The following is a 12,985-nucleotide window of genomic DNA, read 5'->3' on the forward strand; positions in this document are numbered from 1 at the left end:
ATGTCAGGCTGTATTAATATCCATTCATCTTAGAGACAATGGGACAGATCTGGTGAATGGGCTTGCCTGAGGCACCATGTCGATTCTCTGGTTGACATAGGAACTAAGATCCAAGAGTTTTCAAATTTTACCTCTGTTGCTTGGAATGTATTGCCTTGGTCATCCTGCTAAGGGAGAGCAAGGGGACATAAAACAAAGATACCAACTAGCATTGATTAAGTACCTGCTAAACCTCTGTGTCAGCCCTAATCCATGCCACCCATTTCTTTAACTCCTTCCCCAGCAGGTCTTGCATTGCCTGCAGATTCAAGCTACCCAGCTCCCTGCCTCTACACTCCAGAGACTTCCCAGGAAGCCCTGTATCAGTCCCATCTAGGCCCACCTTCTTCCAAGCCTCTTCATTGCTGGGGCCTTCAATTTTCCTGATGAAAGCGGTCACCAAATGCTACACATCTGGGCTTGATTTATTGTTTTGTTGGTTGTCTAGACCTAAGAAAATAATGGATAAAATGTTAATGATGCTCATAAAACTTTAAAGTGTGCCTTATGTCCATATGTTGGGGGGAGGGAGAATCAATTGTTAAACATCTACCAGAATACCCCTGGAGTCAGTCAGGTCTCGGCCAGTACCAGAAAATGGAGAGAATGAGAAAGCAACAGCTTTCATACGAAAGGCAAATTGTTCACTATGGATCAAGCATTCCAAGGAGCACAGGGGAAGGAATGTGTAGATCTGGAGTGGGATACCTGGGGGATAGATGTAATGCTCCAGGCACTTCTGTAGTGCCTCGGAGGCCATTCCATAATCAGACCTACCTTATATGGCCATCTCTTGCCTCCTCACTGACTTCTCCTTCCTTCTTGGAGGTGGGCTTCCCAAGGTCTCACAGGACACCATCTGTCTAGGAGTTGTACCTCAAAGGAGCTGCTCTCCAACAATAAATACTATGCCTAGACTCATTCCTCAATGGTCACTTTCTTTTTTTTAAGGGCAGCAAGGACTCTTTTATTTATATTTTCACTGTCTGGCACATAGTAGGGACTGTTAAAAATGCTTATTGATAAGGCTTCAACCAAATTCTTTGAGGATTACCAGACTGATAGTGTTGGAACCCCCAGCAAGCTTGTACCTTCTCTGGTTATCAGTAAAATTGCTGTTTCCTCTCCCTAGCATCTTCTAGAGCAAGAATGTTGAACTCATACAGAAACAGGGACCACTGAACTGTACATCAGGATCCCTTTGGGTGTCATAGGGACTTTGGAAACCCCATATTAATATTATTTTTTTTATTTTGTTAAACAGTTCCCAATTGTATTTTGTGGTTTGGGCTGTACTCCAGAGTTTTGCCGGCTAAAGTTTGACGCCTGTGTTCTAGAGCACTGAACTTCATGTTTCAAGTTCTATCACTGACCTTGGGCAAATAGCAAACTCAGGTTTTTTTTCCCTCATCCGCAAACAGAATAGTTCAAATGAACCTGGATTTTAAGCACTTTGTCATCGTAAAGCACCATGTAAATGTGATCATTTCTCCTAGGGCCAAGGTCCTTCAATGGTCACTTTCTCCCATTGCTTCATACTATCCTTATCCCAATGATTCTGAACCCCCAGCTGCTAAAGTACAAACCAGGTCCCCCATCTCCAACCATCTACTCCCTTATTCCCATCCCCAAATGCATCCCCTTGGTGTCTTTCTTATGTCTAGACAATCAACAAAGCAATAAATCAAGGACTTGTTTGTAGTATTTGTTGATTTGCAAGGTGTAAAGGCTCTTGTTGAAAATTTAACAATTGGATCTCACAAGCCTATTTGAGGTGGCTCTAGCACACCTTTACCTGGTTCCCTCCTTTTGACCCTGCATCCTTGGCCGCTGTTTTAGTACTGGTTGCATTTTCTCTCATAACTCAGTAGAGAAGTATTGAGTGGAGTTCATCAAAAACAGTCAATGACTATTTCTTTTCGTTTTGTTTTTTGTTTTTTGCAGGGGGGAAGGTTGGCAATTGGGGTTAAGTGACTTGCCCAAGGTCACACAGCTAGTACATGTGTCAAGTGTCTGAGGCCAGATTTGAACTCAGGTCCTGCTGACTCCAGGGCCAGTGCTCTACTCACTGCACCATCTAGCTGCCCCTCAATAACTAGTTCTTGAGGGCTATTTCTCCTATTTTCAAAGTCCACTTCTATAAAGGGCATTATCAAGAGACTCCAGCTTATTCGTCTTACAGGCAGGACTATATACATGAGGGCAACCACATAGCATATACCAAGCAGAAAATGAGGGATGATAGTGGCACACTGAGCATAAAAACTCTGCTTAGTTAGGGAAGGGTTGGTGATAAAGGCGAACTTGGAGCAGAGATTAAAGTCAAGGCAGCATTCCTAAACAAACCACAAGAGGGAGGTGGTTCCATCTGTGGAGAGTTACCTGTAGGGCAAATTCTTTCTAAGAATGACATATTTTAAGCTTCAGTATCGAATGCTTTTCCAATTTAGTATATTTGGTGTCTCCATGGAATTGTTTCAAGTGTTTTGACAATTTGACACAGTATTTCTACGATCCATAGATAACTGTCTATTTGATCACTGAATTAGAAAAAGCCTTTCACTATATTAATGTTTTACTGAAATCAATTAATGTTCTCTATGACTGAGAAGTTAATTCTCCTGTCTACAAACTTATGCCACCATAATCGTATGAAATCTTCCAAGACAGCTTGACAGATTCATCAGAATAAAGTTATCAATTAATAGGTAATTGTAAAGTTGAAAAAAGATTCACTAAAATGCAAAAAAAAATAGTTAAAGAAAAAATATGAAAGAGGTAATGTTTTCTGTACAAAGTTTCCTAACTAGAAAGGCAAGCTTAAAGCCTAGAGATTAAGATTTAAATAATTTTTTCAGAACATTTTTTTAAATTGTGTCTGACACTTCTCTCAAGATGGCTAAGTTGAATTTAAACCTTCTTCTCCCTCACCACATCAAAAAGTAAGAAATACACTAGATTAAGTAAAAGAGTAACAATAAAAGAAGGAATATAAGTTATTTTGAAAAAATCCTCACAGAAAAAATATCAACAAAGAGTTATATTATCAGAGCTGCATTGTGCCTTCTCTAGGTCTCATTCAACAGTCCTTGCCCCTGGGCTCCATATTTTGTGCTGCATGGGGCAGAAAACTGCAAGGAGGTAAAGGAATGGACGGCTACCAGACATATTGGTAGGCTGGACCACCACTGACAGTGTCCACCAGTCACCTCAAGCATATGTCTGAACCTGTAGAGTCTCTCCATCATCATCCATTCAGAAATAATTCCACATTTTAACAGATGGGAGTTCATGAGAAATAAGCATTCAGGATTTTTTTAAATCAACAATCATAACTCCAAAATTGCACCAAAGTAGAAATTCTGAAGATCAAAGAAGAGATGAAATTGAAAACCAAGATTATTCATATAAGTAACATTAAAAGACAGCTAAGTTGCACCATGGATAGAACACTGGGTCTGGATGCACCAAGACCTCATTTCAAATGCAGCCTCAGATATTAGCTTTGTGACCCTGAACAAGTGACTTAACCTCTGCCTCAGTTTCTTCAACTGTAAAATGAGGATAATAATAGCACATGGTTGTTCTCAAGATCAAACAAGATCATGTTTGTAAAGCATTTAGCACAGTGCTGACACATAGCAGGTGATTAATAATAAATAATAAACAAATAAATAAATGATAAAATAGAAATTGAAAGAATTCACCAATCACCTCCTGAAAGAGATCCCAAAAAGAAAACTCCCAGGAGTGTTATAACCAAATGCCAGAGCTCCAAGGTCAAGAAGAAAATATTGCAAGCAGTCAGAAAGAAATTCAAATATCAAGGAGCCACAGTCAGGATAACACAAGATTTCGCAGTTTATATATTAAAAGATTAAAGGGCTTGGAATATGACATTCTGGAGGACAAAAAAAGGTAGGATTACAACCAAGAATCACCTACTCAGCAAAACTGAGTATAATCCTTCAGAGGGAAAAATGGATATTCAATGAAATAGAAGACTTTCAAGTCCTGATTAAAAGACCAGAGCCGAATAGAAAATTTGACTTTCAAATATAAGACTCAAGAGAAGTGTAAAAAGGTAAACAGGAAAGAGATATCCAAGAGATTCAATAAGGCTAAAGTGTTACATTCCTACTTGTAACTACTTCAATTTTCTCATTATTAGGGTAGTTAGAAGGGGTATACATAGACAGAGGGTAGGAGTGTGAGTTGAATATGATGGAATGATATCTAAAAAATAAAATTAAGGAGTGAAGAAGAGGAATGAACTGGGAGAAGAGGAAAGGGAGAACAGAATAGGGGTAAATTGTCGCACATAAAAGAGGGGCAAAAGAGCTTTACAGTAGAAAGGAGGAGAGTGCTTGAACCTTACTCTCATAGGAATAGGCTCAAAGAGGGAATTATATACACACACATTTGGGTATAAAATCGATCTTACCCTACAGGAAAGTAGGAGAGAAAAGGGCTAAGAGAAAGGGGGGCTGATAGAAGGGAAGGCGGATATGGGGGAGTTGGCAGTCAGAAGCAAAACACTTTTGAGGATGAACAGGGTGAAAGGGGAGTAGAGTGAGAGAGAGAAGGATAAATGGGGAAAATAGGATGGAGGGTACACAGTAATCACAACTATGAAAAAAAATTACAGCAAGTTTCTCTAATAAAGGCCTCATTTCTCAAATACATAGAGAATTGAGTCAAATTTACAGAAATAAAAGCCATTTGTCAATTAATAAATGGTCAAAGAATATCAATAGGCAGTTTCCAGATGAAGTAATGAATAGTCATATGAAAAAATCCTCTAAATCACTATTGATTAGAGAAATGCAAATTAAAACAACTCTGAGGTATCACCTCACAGCTATCAGATTGGCTAATATGACAGAAAAGGATAGTGACAAATGTTGGAGAGGATATGGTAAAATTGAAACACTGATGTATTGTTAGTAGAGTTGTGAACTGATTCAACCATTCTAGGGAGCAACTTAAAACTATGCCCAAAGGGCTATAAAACCATGCATATCTTTTGACCCAAAAATACCACTACTAGGTCTGTATCCCAAAGAGATAAAAGACCTATATGTACAAAAATATTTCAAGCAGCTCTTTTAGTGGTGACAAAGAATTAGAAATAGAGGGGATACCCATCAATTAGGCAATGGCTGAAGTTGTATATGATTGTGATGGAATACTACTGTACTGTAAAAAATGATAAGCAGGATGTTCTCAAAAAACCTGGGAAGACTTACACTAACTGAAGCAAGGTGAAATGAGTAGAAGCAGGAGAACATTATACACAGTAACAGCAATATTGTATGATGATCAACTATGAATGACTTAGCTATTCTCAGCAATACAATGATCCAAGACAATTCCAAAGGACCTATGATGAAAAATGCTATCCATCTCCAAAGTGAGAACTGATGGCGTCTGAATGCAGATAGACTTCCTGTATTTTTCTTGTTGGGGGTTTATCTGGTCTATGCTTTCTTTCACAACATGACTAATATGGAAATATGGTTTGCACAACTGCACATATATGACCTATATCAAATTTCTTGCCTTCTCAATTGGGGGGGCAGGGGTGGAGAGAGAAAGGAGGGAGAGGATTTGGAACTCAGAATTTTAAAAAATGGATGCTAAAATTGTTTTTACATATAATTGGGCAAAAATTTAATTGTATATTACAAAGCAAAAACATAAAGTATTGATAAGAGCTAACATTTCCGTGGTGCTTTATTTCAATTATCTGATTTGTTCTCGAAACGACCTTGTGAGGTAGGCACTATTACTGTGCTCATTTTACAATGAGAAAACTGATCTTGAGAGACGTTGTGCCTTGCTTGGGGTCACAAGTCTAGCCAGTATCTGAAGCAGGATTCACACTCAGATCTTTTCAACTCCAGGTCCAGTGCTCAGTCTATCATACTACTTAACTGACTCTTGTTTTTATATTACAGTCATTCCCAGATTTACCTGTCATCCTGCATGTTGCCCTTTGCACACAGGAGGCCTTCCCTCCGAAGAATGAAAAGCAGGTAAGCAAAACCAAGCCACTCAATAATTAGGTCTGACAGCATGTGAAACATCCCAAACCCAAAGTCTCCAATTTCTATAATGAAAAAAAGGGAGATGGCATTTCTTCATCTTTTTCTGGGGCCAAGAGGGAACATTATAAGGACCCAGCATTCAGCTTTGGTTTATTGTTCTTTTCACTTACATTATTGAAGTCAGTGTATATTGTTTTCTTGGTTCTCCTTACTTCTCTCTGCATCAGTTCACATAGGTCTTCTCGTGTTTCTCTGAATTTCTTAAGGCCCAATAATATTCTGTTGTATTCACATACCAGTTTATTCAACTATCTATCTCCCATAAATGGTGACCTACTTTATCTCCATTCTTCTCCTACCATAAATAGTGCTGCTATGATTATTTTGTCAAATACGGGATCCATCTTGCTTTCTTTGACCATTTTCAGGTATATCCTTGAAGAATGAAATCTCTAGTCAAAGGGTATGGACATTTTAGTTGCTTTTTCAGGGCAATTCCAAAATGCTTCAAAAAATGGTAGAACCAAGTCCCAGATCCACCTGCAGCATATTAATGTGATGTCTTCCCACAGCCTTTCCAAAACTATTTCTGCGTTTTGTCATTTTTGCCAATTTGATGGGTGTGAGTTAAAATGTCAGGATTAATTTAATTTTCATTTACTCTTTATGACTAATGATTTGAAATATGTTTTGAAATGGTTGTTGATAGTTTGCAATTCTTCATTTGAAAATGATTGGTTCATATTATTTAACCATTCAGTGGGGAATGTTTGGCTCACATATTTTGATAATTCCATATTGCACTGTCATCAAAGATATTGATGCCAAAAATGTTTTCCAATTTGCATTTTCTCTTTTGATCTAAGCTTCATTGATTTTGTTCATGTAAAAACATTTTTAGTTTTATGCCATTTCAATTGTCTACTTTATCTTTTATAAACACCTCTCCCAATTTTTAGTTAAGAATAATTCTCCTAGTCTGAATGCAGATTGAAGCATTTTTTGCTTTATTTTTGTGGGGTTTTTTTTGTCTGTGTCTTTCACAACATGACTAATATGGTAATATGTTTTGCATGACTGAACATGTATAACCTATACCAAATTGCTTATCATCTCAAGGAATAGGGAGGAGAAAACTGAACTGATAAAATTTGGAACATAAAAGTTTTTTAAGTGAATGTTAAAAATTGTTTTACATCTAATTGGGAAAAAATGAAGTATTGTTTAAAATAAACTTTTAAATGCTCAAAAATATAAAATTTAATCTACATTTTGAAAAAGTTAAACAGAAATTTATGGCTTCCTATACAAGCCTTTTTTTGTTCTTTGTATATAGAAATATTTGTTTTTTGTTGATCATTAAGTTCACAATATAAATAAAATTTAATTTAAAAAATTGTTCTCCTGGGTATTGGTGTATTAAAATGCCTCTTTCCATTCTCCTAAATTTTTTACTCTTCAACTTTTTATTTTTGTCTCATGCATCAATTTGGAACTTAGGATATATATTAGTCTATTTTTTAAACCAAATACTTTTCAGTTGTCCCAGAAGTTCTTGTCAAATAGGGAGTCCTGCCCCAAATAGCTCATGTTTGTGGACTTACCAAACAACGGGCTGCTGGTTCTTGTTTATCTCTCTTTTCCCGAATCTGAATTTCTCATTTTTTACCAGTTCCAGTTTTTTGATAATTGCTACTTCAAGATGTAGCTTGAAGTCTAAAAGAGAAAATGCCCATCATTGAGAAAGTAGAAGAAAACTATTAGAACACATTTAATGAATTTGATTAAATAAGAGTTTTGCAGAACATGAAGCAATAATATTAATTAAAAGCTATCAAATAAGAAAAAATATTTTTGACAAATATGTCTTATAAAAAACTGATTTCCAGAATTTATGGGGAACTGATAAATGTCTACAATAAGAGGGGGATTGGCCAATGCCTGACTAGTCCTTAAAACATATATAGTAGGTGATACCAACAATCATAGTGGCAGCAGGCCTGGATTCCAGAGCTGGAGCTGCCAGAGGAGAGCAGAGTCAATGTCTCCTCCTTGGGCCATGGTAGTGGGCACCAGAGGCTTTGGGTCAAGGAGGAGGAAGAGGCCAAGCCAGTCATGGAGGTGTGGATCTGGGACTCCAAGCTGATGGAGAGCTACATAGTCTATATATCATCCAAGTTATTGTTGGCGGCCATCATTGGACAGTCAAACATCATTACAGTGACTTCCATGATCTGCATGAAAAGCTCATTGCTGAAAAGAAGATTGATAAGAGCCTACTTCCTCCAAAAAAGGTAACTGGAAAAGATTCCAAGAGTCTTGTAGAGAAAAGAAAAAAAGATTTAGAAGTCTACCTGCAAACGCTTCTTACCAAGTTTCCTGTTGCTGAACCTAAAGTGTTGTCATGCTTTTTACATTTTCACTTATAGGAAATAAATGGCATCATTGCTACCCTAGCTAAGCTCATTCACAAAGGTGAACAGCTTTTAGTGGCTGGAGAGGTTTTTGCCATCGGTTGTTGTTCAGTCATTTTCAGTCATGTCTGACTCTTCATGACCCCATTTTGGGGTTTTTGGGGCAGAGATACTAGAATGGTTTGCCATTTCCTTCTCTGGTTCATTTTGCAAATAAGGAAACCAAGGCAAATAGAGTTAAGTGACTTGCCCAGGGTCACACAGCTAGTGAGTGTCTAAGGCTAGATTTGAACTCAGGCAGTGGAGTCTTCCTAACTCCAGGCCCAGCACTCTATCCACTGGACCAATTAATTACCATGGGCAAATCAGGCCCTAGGAGGATCATGTTAATGGGCTGACTACACATTTGCAAAAAACAGATTTTTTTTAAAACCCCAAAGAATAGCCAAAAGCCTCCCTAATAGGGATATTCAACAGATCAACATTTATCCAATACAAATAACAAAAATGAATGTCTTATTACCCTCTTTCCCTAGATACTCTCTTCTCTCTAGGTTTCTATGACACCACACATTCCTGGTTCTCTTCCTACCTGTCTGACTGCTCCTCAGTCTCCTTTGCTGAATCTGTATCCACTAACAGCAGGTGTCCCACAGGCTCTGTTCTCGACCTTGCCTGGATTTCTTTAAGTCTCAGCTAAAGTACTATCTTCTTTGTGATAAGACAGCTTAAATAGCCTTTCAAAATTCTATTTCAGTTTCGATAAAAGATGTTCTGTTCTATGCAAATGAGAGAAGTTGTGCTATTTTACCACTTGGGCTTCTCCAGGTCAGCCTTCAGGAGACTGTTTTTTTCTTCCTAGGTCCTTTTACTTCCAAAAGGGCAAATAAGGAAGGTAATACTACTGTGGTTATAACTTCAAGGTCTGAACATCCCTTCCTAAGGAAGAGCCATCTCCTTAGTGGAGCACCAGCACCAACTCAAAGTCTTCTGGAGGATCTCCATTTGGGTTCACAAAGGAATACAGCAATTTGTGGTCCAACTGACAGTGTGGTTGCTATATTTGAGATTCCCCATCAGGCATACAGAGGGAATAGTCACCACCTCCTTTCTGCCTTGAAGCTAGTGTTGTGCTTTCCATATATGGGAACCTAACAGAGTTTGGCTTTCTTATACCAAAAGAGTGCTTAGTGCTAAAGGGAGAACCAGCGAACACCATTTGCATCTTATTTCAGATGCCTCGCATCTCCAAGAGTTGAATTCTTGTGAATGTTCTCAGCAGCATAGGGTGGTGGCTAACCCTATGCTACACTGTGCAAGGCAAGCTTGCAGGAATTTATTTAACAGCTTATGGGATTTTACCACATTTCCTCATATGACAGTGGGATAAAGGGTTGTTTTCCTGCATATTTTGTTTATGGTGATAAAAGTGATATTTGGCCAACATGGGACCAACAGGACTCTGTGGGAGAAACAAAATGGCATCAACACACCATGTATTTTGTGAGCCTACATTCTGTGAGTCATCTGAAACAGGGCAGTCTGCAGCCCATTCCTGCTGGATATTTCTAACACCCCAACACTCAAACATGGTAAAATTAGATCTTAATGCTTTGCCAACAAAGGGAGATGCTCCAGTGACACCAGAAAGATTTTCAAACTGAGCTAGATTCCTCTTGTCTCAGATCTGTTGTACACAACCCATGATTCCATTCAGCTCAAAGGTTCTTTCACTGACAGGTATGTGCTTAAGCGGCTGGTTGGGTATAGATTTGTCACTGTAGTATTTGTCCTACCTCAAAAAATCCCATTTTTTGGAAATGTATAACCACTTGAAGACTTTCTTGCAAGATGTGAAGACTACAGTGATCTTCAAAGCTTCCAAAAATTTGGAAATGGCAAGAAACCACATTTTGGACTCCAATTATTAGCAGGCAGCTAGCTTTTCCAAGCATCATTTGACTCTCTCCTCCCTGTACCTTAGTGAATTTCTGATGCAGAAAATGACAGAAAATGGCCAAATTCCTTTTTACCTGCAGGTTTCCTCTGCTCTTCAATATGTGGCTGGCTAAAAGGGAAGTGCTGTTATTGGGTTTTTCCATAACAATGTTACTCAGGTTGAAAGTGTAGAGGCCGGACACCTTATGTGGTCATCAGTTTTATTTTAAAAAACCCTTAATGTGGAAGTCACTGTCTGTGTGTTACTAACAACCAAAGCTACATAGTTCCTGCTGGATGACTCCATTCATCACTATTGTGAGCCTTTGCTAGACTTCAGAAATCAAAGGAACTCTGATTATGATAATAGCCCTCTCCATTGGTCCTTGGGCTTTATTTTAAAGCTCAGTGACCTATGGTCAGTTAATGTTGGACTCTGATCAGTATTTTCAAATTACTGGCTCTTCTGCAGATTATATTATAAGTTGTCTGACTTGAGATAGTTACTCTACTCGTGCCTCAATTTGACCTCCTAACTGTCCTCTCCTTGCTGGCCCACACATATTCCCTAGAACCAGCTGACAAGGATTTTTACTCTAAACTTGGAAACAAAAGTACAAGGAAGACGGACAACCATGAATTGATCCACTCTAGCAGAGTGAAGTTTGTTTATCCTAATGAAGAGGAGATTGGAGACTTGGCTTTCATTGCGACTGAGAAGTTGGATGACTTGGCAGATCGCCCAGCTCTGAGCATCCTTTTCTATGTTTTGGCATTCCAAGGGAAGCCTCTGGCCAACAGTTCACTAAAGACAAAGATACTCGTTCTTACTGGTTTAAATTGATTCCTTTTTGATAAGCATCATGTCAGTTACCCACTGCCTGAGTTTGCCAAGGAGTCACCAAAGAAATACAAATATCAGTCTGGTGGTTGCCAGAGAATCTAGGACCTGGACTGGGTACTCTTGGGTTTACCAGCTATACCCTCAGGCCCTCACCTTTGTGTCTGATGATGTACAAAACCAAGATCTAATGAAGAACTTGACCCTGGATCATTTTGGAGACATTCAAGGTACTTCCCAGGGAGCCCCCAGAGCCAGGGAACATGATGGGACAGCAGAGTGGTACATCTTCATCCCAAGTGCAAAGAGCCAGGAGAAGCTCATCTCAATGCTTGCTAGACATTGGGAAACACTATGAGGATGGGAGATGCCCCACAAGCTCATGGGGTAACAGACTGGACAGTGGGCAGAGAATAGGACAAGGACTAGAAGAAACCAGCCCAACACAGGCTTTTCAAGCCTTTGGCCTCCCTGGAGCACTGAGGTCCATGTAATTCCACCTTCTCAAGTGTCCACTGGGTGGAGGTTTGGCTTTTTTTGTTAACCTGGTCTAGATATCTTTATGTTGAATATGTGATCAGTTTATCATGCTCTGCATCCCGGGAACTTGTACCAATTGAAGGGACTAAGAACAGCATGCTGTAGCGCTGTCTCTATTTCCACATTTGTTTCCTGTACATATCAGCCTACCCAAACTATTTCACTGTAAATAATGGCCAGAGAAGGGCTCATGATGTCAAAAAGTGTAGTTATGTACGTGAACTGTATTTTATTGGGTGTGCTGCTAAACAGTTAATTTGATCTTATAGACACACTTACGTGTGTCTTTTTATGAAGTATCAAAATAAGGTTTTTAATTTGCTAATAATCATGAACCTCATAGGAAAATTCACATTAAGTTACCCCAAGTATGGGGATATCCCTTGGGTGGCGGGGTAGCGCATTCTGACTTCCAACAGGAACATTTCTATAAGAGTTGATGTGTATCCATCATGGATGACAAATAAACAGTGATGACTGGCTGCATGTGAGAACTGGGCCATCCACCCTCCAAGCACCACATGTTACTCCTGTTGCCTCCTTTCACAATACCAGTAAAGCACAGTTTGCCTCAGTTTCCTCATCTGTAAAATGGAAATAAAAATAGTGCTTTCTTCCAGGGTTATTGTGAAGATCAAATGATGGATCAATTGATAACTATTTATTAAGCACCAGGAACTGAGTTAAATGAGATAATATTTGAAAACCACTTTGCAAACCTTAAAGTTATTATTATTTCATAAGAACATATAATCACATGGAATTTCAATGAAATTTCCTTCTCCATGCATACATTTAATCAATAATTTTTTTGGCAGGGCAATTTGGGTTAAGTGACTTGCCCAAGGTCACACAGCTAGTACATGTGTCAAGTGTCTCAGGCCAGATTTGAACTCAGGTCCTCCTGATTCCAGAGTCAGTGCTCTACTCACTGTGCCACCTAGCTGCCCAATAATTTTTTTCTAAAATCTGTTGAATACCTACTATGGGCCAGGCATCAGGGATTATTGCTATTCAGTCTGACTGAACTGGATGTGTCTGACTCCTCACAACCCCATTTGGGGTTTTCTGGGCAAAGATACTGAAGTAGTTTGCCATTTCCTTCTCCAGCTCATTTTACAGATGAGGAAACTGAGGCAAACAGGGTTAGGTGACTTGCCCAG

General features: G+C 38.9%; 1 pseudogene; it reads left to right on the forward strand.

Annotated features, from left to right (window-relative positions):
- The first annotated feature begins 1,051 nt into the window (after positions 1-1,051).
- Positions 1,052-11,673, forward strand: LOC118846735 (annotated as a pseudogene).
- Positions 11,674-12,985: the final 1,312 nt, after the last annotated feature.

The sequence above is a fragment of the Trichosurus vulpecula genome, chromosome 4 (assembly GCF_011100635.1).
Source record: "Trichosurus vulpecula isolate mTriVul1 chromosome 4, mTriVul1.pri, whole genome shotgun sequence".
NCBI lineage: Eukaryota > Metazoa > Chordata > Mammalia > Diprotodontia > Phalangeridae > Trichosurus > Trichosurus vulpecula.